The 15,239-nt window shown below is 33.2% G+C and overlaps 1 protein-coding gene across 7 annotated transcripts in view; it reads left to right on the top strand.

The window, feature by feature from the left end:
* The first annotated feature begins 4,386 nt into the window (after window positions 1-4,386).
* LOC127871113 (uncharacterized) overlaps window positions 4,387-15,239 on the top strand; it is a 37,100-nt gene continuing 26,247 nt past the window's right edge. For 3 of the 7 annotated variants that reach the window (XR_008045159.1, XM_052413848.1, XM_052413826.1), the window contains exon 1: window positions 7,654-8,072. The gene's annotated coding sequence lies outside the window, so the exon portion shown is untranslated. Of the gene's footprint in view, window positions 4,564-7,653; window positions 8,073-9,756; window positions 9,895-11,908; window positions 12,025-15,239 lie in introns of those variants that run through there. The other 4 variants (XM_052413835.1, XM_052413843.1, XM_052413846.1 and 1 more) reach the window with 4 other exon arrangements.

Genomic DNA, 15,239 nt, shown 5'->3' with positions numbered 1-15,239 from the left:
GTAGTAATTTGTATTTTTTTTTACCTCATTTACAAATAACAGATTATCTGAAGACAAGTTACTAAGTGAATCATGCTCAATAGAGTTACTCCGGAATAAAACACACCATGTACAGTTAGATTGCAGAATTAAATCCGTACAAAATCACATACAGCTTTCGACCCTTATGACGCGAATGAAGTCGTTAGTGAATACATTGAGGTAGTGTTGTTTAATTGTAACTTCATATTGGATGGGTTTTTTTTTACGGTTGTTTATTTCAGGATACCACATTATACGGCCCAGCTACTACAAGAACAACAACATCATCATTATATTAAAATTTTAATATAACTATTAATTGCTTGTTACGAAAGTGTAAAATGGTGTTACATATATTGCAAAATTTTAAGCCGTTTTCAATATACGATTCTTTAAATGATACTTTTGGGAAGGAATAGAAAACTATCGTTTATAGGCCGGCCGTCAAATACAAAATTCGAAAATTGACTGTACATTTGCGTTCAATACGATAAACATATTGGACTGTGACGTGATAAAACAAATAATGACATCCGAATGATCCGATATGAAGATATATATAGCAATATTAAAAGAAGCGAGAAATCGAGTCAGATTTAACTGCGTGACTTACCACTATTCATTAAATTACATGAAATTATTTCATTTAACGCTGTTGCATGAAATATATTTCCTCATGAATGGTTATGCCATTCTGATATGATTTTAGTTAACCTTAACCGTATTTGTAAAACCTAGCCACGTGTTTCGAGAAATCAAATCAATAAGACTGCCCGATATTTTAAAGGGGCCTTTTCACAGATTTTGGCATATTTTGAAGTTTGTCATTAATTGCTTTATATTGATAAATGTAAACATTGGATCTTAAAAGCTCCAGTAAAAAATCAAGAATAAAATTAAAAAAGGAAAAAAAAAGTAGCCGGTACCATGGCTCGAACCAGTGACCCCCGGAGTCATGGAAATAGTCTGAAGTAAAAACGCATTAGACCTCTCGGCTATTCCACCGGGTACACGCAGATTGAGTACTTTATACCTTATATAAGCAATCTTCGTAGTTTCGTAAATTTAAACAACAACAGAACTCTCCAAAATTATTCAATCGTTTCGCGTTGCAACGCTTTATAATTTTTAGGTTTTCAAATCGTCAAAAGATACATAGAGAATACTAGGTTAGCGTTGAATACAGAGAAGTTTATGTTTCGAGGCTTAGAACGCCGGAAGCGCGAGCCTTGGCGAGCGCTTTCGGTGTTCGAGCCGAGCAACATAAACTTCTCTGTATTCAACGCTAATCCTAGTATTCTATTTATCCCATTTGATTTTTTCAACGTGACGTTTAACATAAATAGATCTAATAACCTTAACAATAATGTTCATTCCGTCATTAAAGCGCTTAAAATCAAACAAATGTAACCATGCGTAGTGATATACATGTATTTGTTCTGGTACGCGAAATAGTCTTTAAAAAATTCACACACAAACTGTAAAACAAGTAAAAATATCACCATATGCCTACATTCAATTTTACGCAGTATGCGAATTTTAACACATTACGACCGCGAAAAGAAGATTTTACTTTACTATAATTTATTTTATTTTCGAAAGAAAATGATCAAAATCCAATATGGCGGCCATTACTCCTGACAAAATGCTGTCGATGTCAACATACATGTACACCATCGACGACCTAGTTCTGGCTACCATTACTTTAAATGTCGCTTTTTATGATTTTTGACTGGCGCGACTTTGTACAGGTCTGTCAATACTTAATAAACTGTACGCTGAAGTTTCTTTAGCTATCGAAGACCTTGACAATTTTGACGAGTAAACAGACAATTGCAGCGACTGACACTTTATTTGACAAAATATACGGGGCAATACGTTTTCCGACTTCGGACGACGAATTTCAGGACGCGCAGAACGTGTTTTTTATATAATGTTATGGGTATGCCGTGTGTGATCCGATGCATCAATGGCGCCCATGTTAAAATCATTTCCCCGAGATCAGGGAACGACAAAAGTTCAATCAAAAATCAAAACATGTAAGAACTAGTATCTTACCTTTAATTATCCTTTAAAATCCATCTAATAATCCATTTAACTCAATTATTGACGATTTTGCATCTAGGGTCTTTAATAATTATTTTAGCATAGTAAAATAAAGACCCTTATGCCATTCTATCACTTTATTCAAATGAGTTTATGAACGCGATAAACTTTCTTCTTCGTCACACGCTACGTCATGTACTCTACATTACTGCTGTTCAAATGAACCGGAGCAGTTTATCTAATAATAGCCGTTGGTAAACTCGGTTGCATTTGCAGATTTCTGCATATAAACATAATTATGTTTAAACTTGCACAATGTTTTATTTATCTATGGTAAATGCCCTTATTGTACGAAAAAATAATCTAATATATAAATACACAAAGAATGGAAAACATTCAAGTACACAACAGATGAATGAGTAGAAAATACCCGTGTACAAATGGGACGTTCCCAATTCCAGTGTGGTGCTATTTTTACCATCTTATACTTAACACAGCTCTATGCCTAACGTGAATTAAATAGGAAAGCAAACATAGCAGATTATTCATGAACTGTGCGATATGTGTATGGCTTGTTGTACATTCTTAATATTTAAGTTAAATGTCAAAAGTATATGCTTTGGTTATAAACAATGCACATTACAGTAAATAATGTCATATGACTAGATTTAAAGGTTGAAGTTCGTATAATTTTGAAGCTCAAGTTTTGTCGACTTTGTTTCTTATGAAAAATCATTCAGTGGTAAAGTAAATATAAATAAAAAAATAACAAAACAAAAATCGTGTAATTTTATATTTTATTTCAACATTTCTTTTGGTGAATATGTCATATATATTTTTTTCTGCAAAATATGCACATTTTCTTTTCATGGGTGACCTTAAAATTCGATCAATGAACCAAACAATATCGACCTAATTTTAGCGCATATCGCATGACGTCATTTAAAAAGTAGTCCGTGCACGCGACAGGTATATTCCACAGTGTTGAATACAAGCAAGTATATTCCACAACGTGTTATACCGTCAATGTCGCGGTGAAAATGGGATAAATATAATGGCTCTATTGCACTATGGTAAATGTTCAGTAATACTGTTTCCTCACAATAATCATAACTAATACGAAAATTTGCGAATCTGAAACAACTTTTTTCAATTTTTGTCAATTTACCAAACCGTGAAAAGATCCCTTTAATAGAAATGTAATCAAAATAATAGACGTGATATGCGCCGCGTCATGCCAAAATGTGTCTTATGCCATATCCGCATTAGCACAGTCGTGTCAGGAGCTACCGAGTTCGGATATGAGACCACGAAACATGGCTTGACTTTATAGCAGTCAGCGTATCACCTGACCAGACTGCGCGGTCAGGCAAGCTAGCATGGACCAACTCTGGCCGCATATGACATAAGATCCATTTCCGCATGACGCGGGTCATCTGACCTTTATAATGTGTATATAGCTTTGAATGGTATTTGCACAAAGTATTTTGCATGGACTTATTGTTAATGTGTTGCACGTTTTCAACAGTATTAATGACAGAGGGTATATATAAGATCAATATTACCACGGTGTTCATTTTCTGTCGCAAAATAACCAAAAATAACCAATTATTTATCAAAGATAATACTTTAATCGCATACTATATCTCAAAGTAGCAAATCTTCAAGACAACGGGTACTTAAGTTTGCGAAATTTCGGTTTCGCAAAGTTTTTCTGGTGGTCGTTTTATATTCTCGTTTTCAAAATATGAATGTATAATATAGCAGTTTACGCAACAGAAACACAGACCATTTGTGGATAGAATAATTGTTGCTGCTGACCACCAGAAAAGTTGTGTTGCAAATAGAGTGTAGATTTATTTTGTAAATCACATATGAATTACATGATACGCGGCCAACATTTCACGTATGGTTAGACACGGTGTTCAAGGTTATATTCTGGAAAAAAAGAAATGATTACACTATACACAGTATTTATTTTGAAACTTTTTTAAACATCTTAAACTCAAACAATCAATTGGGTGTATTTTAAGACTGTGATTGAGAAAAAGATAATTATATTGGCATGTTGAATATGATCCGTTAACTGCTAGAATTCACCTAGAAAGCCTCGCAGTTTTGTTGAAGCAAAACATTGCCATGTTTGCTTAGACGCTCAGACTGCATAATGCTTTTATCTTTGTTTACTGTTGAATAAGCTATCGTGTCGCAATGGACCACTTACGCCTATGATAATTCAGAAAACACAATTTAGAAGACCGATATGGAGCTAGCAGAGTGGTTTGGAATCAATAGATAATAGTGATCACCATTTGTTCTCTGTCAGACATCTTCCGATTCCTCCTGTCAGTGACGCACAGTGGTATGCTTGTTATTTATATTATGACAGCTGGTCAGGTAATGAAGCATTTCTTGAATGTTAACGTTTATGATGTTTCAGGTTTCGTACCTGTATAGTTGGGCTAATCCGAAAAAAGGAAATTTAATCTCAGCAGGGTAAGTTGTAAATATTTTCCGCTTTATCAAGATGCTGTTAGTGTTTAACATTTTGGTTTAGCTCTCTATAGAACTTACCAGAAGAAGTGTTGTTTCATTATTTACTTTTAAATAACACACAACGTCAGTTATAATGCATACGTCTTAGTTTTTAGCAAACACTTTTTGAGTCAAAAGGGTGGTAGTGCCGATTCCCTACTGGTATTTCTGGCGAATGGACGCTGATCAGTTTTGAGATTGTTAAGACTCTAGGGATGAGATACTGAAAAACAATCACACCATATATACAAGTAAAGTCGTCAAATATAATACTATGGATATTCGATATCATTGTGATTACACAATTTATAACACGCTAGATGAAAAACATTCCCTTCATCAACGTGCGCAGATAAAAGATATGCACATATAGACACATATCAGTTTGACCTTTCTCTACACCAGTCACATTTGTGTACAAATATTTCAATATCTCAAATACCAATTGATAAAATTATTCGAAAATAGAACCACCGATCGTGGAAACCAGGCATGTGCTGTCATTTAAATTGGATTCAAATTATCAATTATTTAATAAGGTTTAATAAGTCTTATGGTGTGATGCAATATATATACTTGTTTTCTTATTTATCGAATATGAACTTCTGTATAACTACGATTTTGCGTTTAAAATAATCTGGAAATGTTTTTGCCAAGACATGCGGAGTATATACAATTATAGTCGAAACTGAGAACAGCGGTCAGTCAAGGGAAATGGCCAAATTGACCATTGTCGACGAGTGACCTCTATTCTCGGATCACCACTTTTTAGATGGTTGGTAAGTTGGTAGTATTGCCACGTCGTTACCCCACCCAGTCGTTCGCGAACATTCTAAAACAAAGGCTCATTGCCGATAACTAAGCATAATAACATGAATAATTTATATTGAATAATGCCGAAAATGATGTGTTATAAATTGATTTAATTCCATAAGTATTTTAAAATTAAATCTATGACTTTATCAACGATAGAAGTATTGTTTACTCATGCATTTCGTTCATTCAGTAAATCCGATAGTACGCATAACATTCATTGGGATGTATTTTTAAAATGAAGATTGTCACATGCAATTAACGTCACGTCCGAATAAGTAAAAAAGCGGATTCGCTGTCAGAAAACGAAAGTACGATGTAACTGTATCGTTCTGATTCAAACAAAAAGACGCAAAAATATTGTTTAAAATATTACGTTTGTTATAAAAGTTTCAATTCAATGTATATTTTTCCTGAATAGACGATCACTAATCCTTTTATCGCTTTATTATGACAACACTCGCCAACAAATTATTGTTTTTAACACTTAATCGGCGATAAAGATCTGTTTGCTTGTCACGCGCTTATGCTTTGTCGTTATGAATGCAGCCGATAATTGTTACTTATACACGTTCTTATTGTTACGTGCACCTGTTTCTTTTTTGTTCTTAATTTTCTTGACTCGGAACGACTGAGGCATGACCGTTGTTTTCAGTTCAAACATGACTTTCGGAGTGAAATATACTGGCCGTTGGTCGTAATGTACAATTGACCGTTATTTTCAAGTGTAATTTAGATTGATTTTCGTCGGGGAATCCAGACTGACCGTTGTCTGCAGTTGACCGTTGTTATCAAGTGGCCGTTAAGTCAGTTTTGACTGTATTCGTTTGCTCATGAATGTTAAGAATAAATTGACAAAATGTACACATTCTTGCGAAAAGAAGTTAAGATACTAATATCTCGAGTCTCTCTCTCTCTTATTCCATATGCATATTTAAAGTCGTATTATGATGATAATAGAAAAATGGCAACAGCAATTTGATATTGATGAAGCTTTAACCTATACATTATGGGCTTAAAGGGGCCTTTTCACAGATTTTGGCAGGTTTTGAAGTATGTCACTATATGTTTTATATTGATAATTGAAAACATTTTATATAAAAATCTCCAGTAACAAATCAAGAATAAAAAAAAATAAAATGGTAAGCCTCAGCAGGGCTCGAACCACAAACCCTTGGAGTCCTGGAGTAAAAAGTCACTCGACCATCCTTCCGGATACAATGCCAGATGTATTTTGTACTAAATATAAGCAATCCTCATAGTTTCACAAAATATAACGACAACAATGGAACTCTCCAAATAATTAATTCGTTTTGCGTTTCAACGCTTGATAATTTTCGGGTTTTTAAATCGTCAAAAGATGCATATAATGGCTATTTTATAGCATGGAAAATGTTCAGTATTACTGTTTTCTCACAAATATCATAACTTAAACCAAAATTTGCGAATCTGAAACAACTTTTTTCAATTTTGTCAATTTACCCAAACGTGAAAAGGCCTCTTTAAAGTCCAATATTAAGAAGTAAAAAAAAAATCAGAAGATGCACACAACTTTATTTTTTAACTTTTAAAGTGAATCAATATATTTAAATCGACTATTCTTGCAACAGCAAAAAATGTACGGTTAATATTAAACTTTATATTAAGTGTATTGTAAGTACTAGGAAACTTACTATTTACTGGTTTCCAACTTAACGCATAAGTGACCTCCCCTATTTCACGAGAAGACATCAGTTAAAAATTACAGGTTACAATACACTAAATGATCGCTTCATGTAGGGCTGTACTCTCTAAAAAAATATCATAGTTGACAGGAAGGCATGTTTTATACTTTTTACCATTATTCGGGTGTTATCTTGCGGAGATAATGGTAGGGCATGAATAGGTGTTCAATACTGAATCCCTGAAATATGATACACGTGAAGACTATAGTAAACCATTGCACTAGAAAAGGTTACATTCCACTAAGAAACGGCCGAAAAAAAAAGTTGCAAAAACAGTCGATTTTGATTTGTGTCAAGTTCTTTCTTGCATTGTACATGACATATCTTTTTTATTGCATAAATCGATTCCGCTTAGAATGGCCTTTAAGAAAATGTATAGTTATGGGGGTCTCTATGTGCAAAATGTTGCATTTATTTTCGCTCAAAGTTGTCGCTTTTACATTGAATTATATAGGGAAACTATTTAGTGTATTATGACCTTAACATGACCACAGAGCCACGCGTTTAGCGACGCTTTCTGATAACAGTTCATTCAGTCGTGTTAACACTGTAATGCAATTACGCTGTCAAATAAATGCGTCTCATCCTATGAACTCATGTATCTGATTATGCTTTGACAAATGTTACCGATTTGTGAAACAATAAATGACTACTTTACACCGGTTAAATGTGGACGTATCTCTTGTGAAGTGGTTTAAATTTATATTATCAATGTTAGTGTTTAACAATAAAATCAACGTGTGGACTAACTGGGTCTCGTTTGTAATTTGCAACGTGCGCCTCTGGTAGATTTAAACCTGCGTTTGTTATTGGAAGTAATCTTTACTCGATTGTGAAAGTATTCAATCAATAGGTAAAGTGCGATGTGAATATTCTTGAACGTATTGAACCACCCTTCTGTTCACATACCAAGTGTTGATTTTGCTGTGCCAAGTAGGTTTTCTTTTTCTTTAATATGCTTTGTAGCTTGAGATTGCAGTATGTAATTTATAGTAACTGTATTTGTTTGCTTAAAATTATGCTTTAATTATTCTTTAATCACAATTATATAAATATTTTATATGCTCAATATACTATCGATAAGTGATAAAATTATAACTAAGGACTCCGAGTCTCATTTCAAACATATCACGCATGAATTCACCATATAAACAATTATACCTCGAGAGACGAATGTGTAGCCTAGTGAAACATGATAGCGATTTGTACATTTTCCCAATACTATATTTGTTTTCATCGCGAATGTCATGGTCCGGATAACCATCGTATTTATGGGACAACCTGTGTCAAGCGCCAGGGATTGTCTCTAGCCATCTCCAAATATATCACAGTGCAGTAAATCTCACTCCGTGATCACATTGCGGTATTGAACTATATTATATATCATCGTCATGAACATAACTAATGCTTAACTTGTTAAACTGTAATTTCAAAATCATATAACATCGAAATAACTTTTATTTATCCTAAAGGAACTTAAATGAATGAGATTGGTTTATTATAACACATTTGGTAAAAAAACGCTTTGTATGAAATCATTGAGGTTTAATTATGAGAAATGATTGGCATAACAAATAAATAACTTATCATAATCGACAAACACACAACAAAGACTAAAGTATAAAAAAGAACAAAAAAGAAAATTGAAGCATACATAAAAGCGTAAAGGCAATATATGGCACATAGATCTAGCCGGAAAAAATGTAAGTTAAATCTATTTCGTGTTATATATTTTGTATTTCATTAAATATTAATCTTAATTAAAAAGCATACATACAGAAATATTACAGTTTAAAGAACAAGGCAGTTCTGTACTGCTTTGATATGAGATCTTACATAGTTTCTTAATGAATATCTACGGAACTATTTACGTTAAAACATAACATTTATCTACGTATATAAATATTATCGACGAATACTGATTACGCGATACTTAAACAAGAAACGTTTGTATTTTTTTTAGAGTTTTAGAGATAGGCAGATGGGTACTTTTCAATAATTTTTAAGCAAAAAAGAACAACAACAACACATTAATAATTTAAGTCAAAACGGCGTGATTTTACCCAATTCAAAGGGGCCCCGGCCCTTATTCTCCAAATGGTTAAAAATCACATTGTACGAGCAACATTCAAGCAAAATGCATGTTATGGCTTATTTATGACCCAACCAATTGACTCTTTCAGGTTGCAGCAGCAATTTTAATGAGCAAATGTTTTTAATGAAACTTGAGTGTCTCTTATTTTCTTTAAAGTATTTTCGGAACGGCTCATGGCAGATCTTCCAGGGCTGTTTGCATTTCGTCTGTATATATATGCGACATAAATAAAACAAAGTATTAAGCAAATTCAACTTATGTTTTTAAATTGATATGATATGGTATAATACGTTTTAATAAAACTGTTGCTGATGTTCTATGCACTGTAGTACATGTGTATTGAACACAAACATTTTAATCGTGCTCTGTGAAAAGGGGGTTTAATGAATGTGCGTAAAGTGTCTTCCCTGATTAGCCTATGAGGACTGCACAGGCTAATCTGGGACGTAAGTTTACGCATATTCATTAAACCCCTTTTTCACAGAGCACGGGCCATTTATTACATTTGTACTTTCGTCCTAGATTCAAGCACAGAGATGCCACAACAACCTCTTGATTGTTCGGCGCATTTCAGCTCATCTCACTCTCTTTTGCCAATAATCTTCGCAATTACCGGAGATTAAGTGAATTACTTGAATGCGTACGCAGAACATATGAAAGGTTTGCTATATTTCAATCATAAGAACTTCGCTCGTGTGTTAAGACGGAATACAGAATACCGCTTTTTTTTTTTTTTTGATTCTGTTAATTGTTTTCAGCGTGATATACTTTCAAGTAAGTTTATACGCTCAGGTAACATTAATATTTGTTTAAGCAATTGTAAAAAAGTCACATTCTTGTCTAACGATACTAAGAAAACAAATAATGCTCGCAGCTGTTTTAATCATGAGCATTTTTGGTGCAAAACTCCTTTGCACATTTAAGCGCTATTCAAGTTTTCAGAGACATACATGAAATATCAAGGTATAATTCGTGCGTTTTTATGATTAATATTTTGAGCATTTATTCAATAATGTTGTACACATTGCGAGAGCCGTGAATTGATAAAGGAGAACTGCCGTTTTTATAGCGAAAAATGCTTTTTTATAAATAATTATATGATGTTTATGTTTTCCGTAAACCGCTCGGGTATTTTCGCAACCTATTTTGGTTGTGACGTAAACTTGACACAGCGTGCATGACACGGAAACTCGTCGATTGTTATTACGGATTGGAGCTGGAACACTTAGCGATTAACGTCAACTGTAAGAGTAAACATCGTGTTATTTTGTTAGTTTTTCGTTGAGTTTTATTTAAAGCTTGTGTTGAAATTAGTTTTTCGAAGGACAAACGTTATTTGACATGGTTCAGTGTCGTGCTTTCGGGTGCATGAACGTCCGGGCAAATCTTCGAAATATACACACCAGATTTTACAATGCTTTTTATATTTTCATAAATTGCGCGACAATATTCGAAATGTATTAATATTACTAGAAACACGAAAACGCATTTTATCCCATTTTCACCGCGACATTGACGGTATAACACGTTGTGGAATATACTTGCTTGTATTCAACACTGTGGAATATACCTGTCGCGTGCACGGACTACTTTTTAAATGACGTCATGCGATATGCGCTAAAATTTGGTCGATATTGTTTGGTTCATTGATCGAATTATAAGGTCACCCATTAGAAGAAAATGTGCATATTTTGCAGAAATATATATATATATATAACATATTCACCAAAAGAAATGTTGAAATAAAATATAAAATTACACGATTTTTGTTTTGTTATTTTTTTATTTATATTTACTTTACCACTGAATGATTTTTCATAAGAAACACAGTCGACAAAACTTAAGCTTCAAAATTATACGACCTTCAACCTTTAAATCTAGTCATATGACATAATTTTTCGCCATCCGTATAATGAATCAGCTGATTGATGGCGTCATAAAATGACAAACTTATTGCGTCATTTTCCCCATTTTTTTGACGATTTATTATAAACGCGACTTACTTCACATGTTTTCTACATGTCGAGGGGTGAACGGAAGACTGTTGTAACTTATATTATATTAAGAAGGAGATACTGCAGTTTTCCGTTCAGCCCTCGATGTACTGTATGTCGACATATCTGAATTGTCAATTGATCACATTTTCCTTATTTCGTGTAATGTGCATTGTTTATAACCAAAGCATATACTTTTGACATTTAACTTAAATATTCAGAATGTACAACAAGCCATACACATATCGCACAGTTCATGAATAATCTGCTATGTTTGCTTTCCTATTTAATTCACGTTAGGCATAGAGCTGTGTAAAGTATAAGATGGTAAAAATAGCACCACACTGGAATTTGGAACGTCCCATTTTGTACACGGGTATTTTCTACTCATTTATCTGTTGTGTACTGGAATGTTTTCCATTCTTTGTGTATTTATATATTAAATTATTTTCTCGTACAATATAAGGGCATTTACCATAGATATATAAAACATTGTGCAAGTTTAAACATAATTATGTTTGTATGCAGAAATCTGCAAATGCAACCGAGTTTACCAACGGCTATTATTAGATAAACTGCTCCGGTTCATTTGAACAGCAGTAATGTAGAGCACATGACGTAGCGTGTGACGAAGAAGAAAGTTTATCGCGTTCATAAACTCATTTGAATAAAGTGATAGAATGGCATAAGGGTCTTTATTTAACTATGCTAAAATTATTATTAAAGACCCTAGATGCAATATCGTCAATTATTGAGTTAAATGGATTATTAGATGGATTTTAAAGGATTATTAAAGGTAAGATACTAGTTCTTACGTGTTTTGATTTTTGTTTGTACTTTTGTCGTTCCCTGTTCTTGGGGAAATTATTTTAACATGGGCGCCATTGATGCATCGGATCACACACGGCATACCCATAACATTATATAAAAACACGTTATGCGCGTCCTTAAATTCGTCGTCCGAAGTCGGAAAACGTATTGCCCTGTATTTTGTCAAATAAAGTGTCAGTCGCTGCAATTGTCTGTTTACTCGTCAAAATTGTCAAGGTCTTCCACACTCTGGATCAGCAGACGATTTATTTCATAAATCAATCTCTGGGTTAATAGTCGCCATCTTTCGAACTACTTTCAAAAGTACAACAACAACAATAACAGTAGAAGACAATTTTAATTGCGAAAAGTTGAAAAAATGAGTACATTTGTCACGGTTGTTGAGTGGAATAGTGTTATTTTCAACTGTGTATGAAGCATGTGAACTGGTAGTGGAATAACCGAATTGTTGGTGGAAATGGAATTTAGAAATATATGTAATCTAGTAATTCATCATCGTGTAGAATTATCATCAGCATTATTTCTGTGGAACCTTGCACTATTCAAAATACAAGTGTTTCATAGATATGGTGCTTTTGACATAGTTCACTAACCATCAAGACTGAAATGATTCATGCACACAGGTAAAGTAAATAATTGAATTTGTGCAGAATGTTTATTTTTTACAAATTATTATTTAATTTGACCAATTTATTTTAGATTGATTGCACTGAAACTCAAAGTCTAAAGCTTAGTAAGACACTTAAGCCAGTTTTCTGAGAAGAAACAATACTTGTTCAGAGTATAGCAGGCTCATGCGGCCTCTGGTTTATTTATTTGGCCTCGGCCTTTATCCTGGGTCGCTTTGATTTCAGGTGTTTAGCCCCCATATCAACAAGGCTCTTGACCCTATATGTAGTTATTTATATTGTTTAAAGATTTTGAGAACCCTCACTCGGTGCCAGTGGGGATAAAACAGGGACCTTCTTATAGCTACAAGAATGCATCAAATATGCCAGCAACACTTTATAATCAATAACTTTATAATTGATGATTCTGTTCTTATAACTACATTACTAATTTACCAAAACAATGTGAAACACTTTTTTATGCCCCCAAAGGAGGGCATATAGTGATCGCACTGTCCGTCTGTCTATCCGTCACACTTTGCATTTAGGTTTTGAAAAATGCTCATAACTTCTATGTCGCTTCAGATGTAACATTCATATTTGGTATGCATGTGTATATGGACAAGGCCTTCCCATACACACACAAATTTTGACCCCTTTGACCTTGAACTTAGGGTCGGCGTTTAGGTTTTGAAAAATGCTCATAACTTCTATGAAAGCGGTTATCGGGGGCATATGTCATCCTACGGAGACAGCTCTTGTTTTTGCTACTGTCCTCTGCACAAACCATGATATATCTGCATATATGCATCCAACCAAATCAGTAAAACTATTTGGCACTTTTCAGTAAACTTATTGCATGTTAACTTTTCAACAATATATATATATACATGTATATATAATTATATATAACAGATCTTGAAAAAAAACACACATCAAACTTCAAATTGTATTAGTAAATTATAGGCTTTAATTGGTATTGTGACATTGACACCACTCATGCATGATACTATACAATTATACAACTATGGAACACATTATTTATGAGAAATTCTAATACATCAACATATCGTCTCAGATTTAAGGCAGATAATCTAGTGCTTTTTTGCTGCCATTTTTACTATTACACATATTTTCATTTTATGTTATGATGCATTGATTTTGTTTCTAAATTAACCAAGCAATCATGTTAAACTTTTGAAGAAAGGTGTTGTCTGATAAATATAGAAAATATAATCACTACAAAGTGAACAAAATTCAGTTGAATACTGTGACCAACAAAGATTTGCCAAAGAGCAATTCAGATCATGATTTAAATTAAATACAAGTAATATGAAAGTCTGCCTATTGGATCCCAGTTAAGACTTATTTGTCAAATCTGCACATTAATTTTCCCTTAGCCATGTAGAATTGGGGACTAAATACCATCAAGTCATGTAAAAAGGAGCAGGGTATAGCACGCTGCTATTGATCTCTTGAGCTTTCACATGAATTTTACGGGCAATTTTTATACAACAAATGATATTATATAGTGTAATGATAAAGCATTATGAGCACAAATTATACCTCTTACTAGTGGTGCAAAAATCATTTAAGTGTCACATTTCAAAAGAAAATTTATATAAAAAGGTATTATTAATTGTTAAAACGTTATAAAAGGTTATTTCAATTCACTAAAGCATTTAATTACAAGAACAAGTGCATTTTATGTCCATTACAATACATGTAACAGTATTGGCATTGTATTTATCTGCATTTGATGTGCATTTAATACACTTAAAAATGCAGACAAGACACACTTCTAACAGAAACAAATGTATTTTTTTCTGCATTTTTCCAGCATTAATACTCTTCAAGTGTATTTTTTATCATCCCAAATACACTTTACAAGGAAAAAGGTATGTTAAAATGCATTTTTAGTTTGTTTTAAGTATATTTTCAAATGCATTAAGACACTCTTTTCTTTTGCAAAAAAATGTTGAACAAAAACTTGAAAATATTTAATATACTAAAGTGTAGTAATAATTAAAGTTTTGTATGAGCATCAAAAACAGTGTCAAATTCATACCAGTGCCTATTTAGTAGCAGTAGGCCTTATATGGTCTACTTGTGGTAGAAATAATGCATTTTGTATAATACAACATACATAAATTAAAAAATATAGCTGCCCATACAGTTCAATACAATGTTCAATTAACTACACTATGCAAAGTTGAAATATGACATCAAGCTTGGAATAATCTTTTCAATAATGAATAATATGCTGTTTTAATTTATAAGTGAAATAAACACTTGCATATAAAAACTGATTTTACATCAAAACTAAATGTTTAATTTGATTTTTAGCTCCACTGGCCAAAGGTCCTGTGTCCATTGTGCATCCATGCATAAACTTTTCCTTTAAACATCTTCTCCTAAACTACTGGTCCAATTCTGATGAAATTTCTTAGGAATGTTCCTGGGGTGAACCTCTTTCAAATTTGTTCAAATTATGCCCCTGGGGTCAAATTTGACTCTGCCCTGGGGGTCACAAAATTGAAAATTTGCTTAAATAAGGCCTATTTTGTGAAAA

Source organism: Dreissena polymorpha, chromosome 1 (assembly GCF_020536995.1).
Source record: "Dreissena polymorpha isolate Duluth1 chromosome 1, UMN_Dpol_1.0, whole genome shotgun sequence".
Lineage (NCBI taxonomy): Eukaryota > Metazoa > Mollusca > Bivalvia > Myida > Dreissenidae > Dreissena > Dreissena polymorpha.
This window is presented reverse-complemented; position numbering and strand designations above follow the sequence as displayed.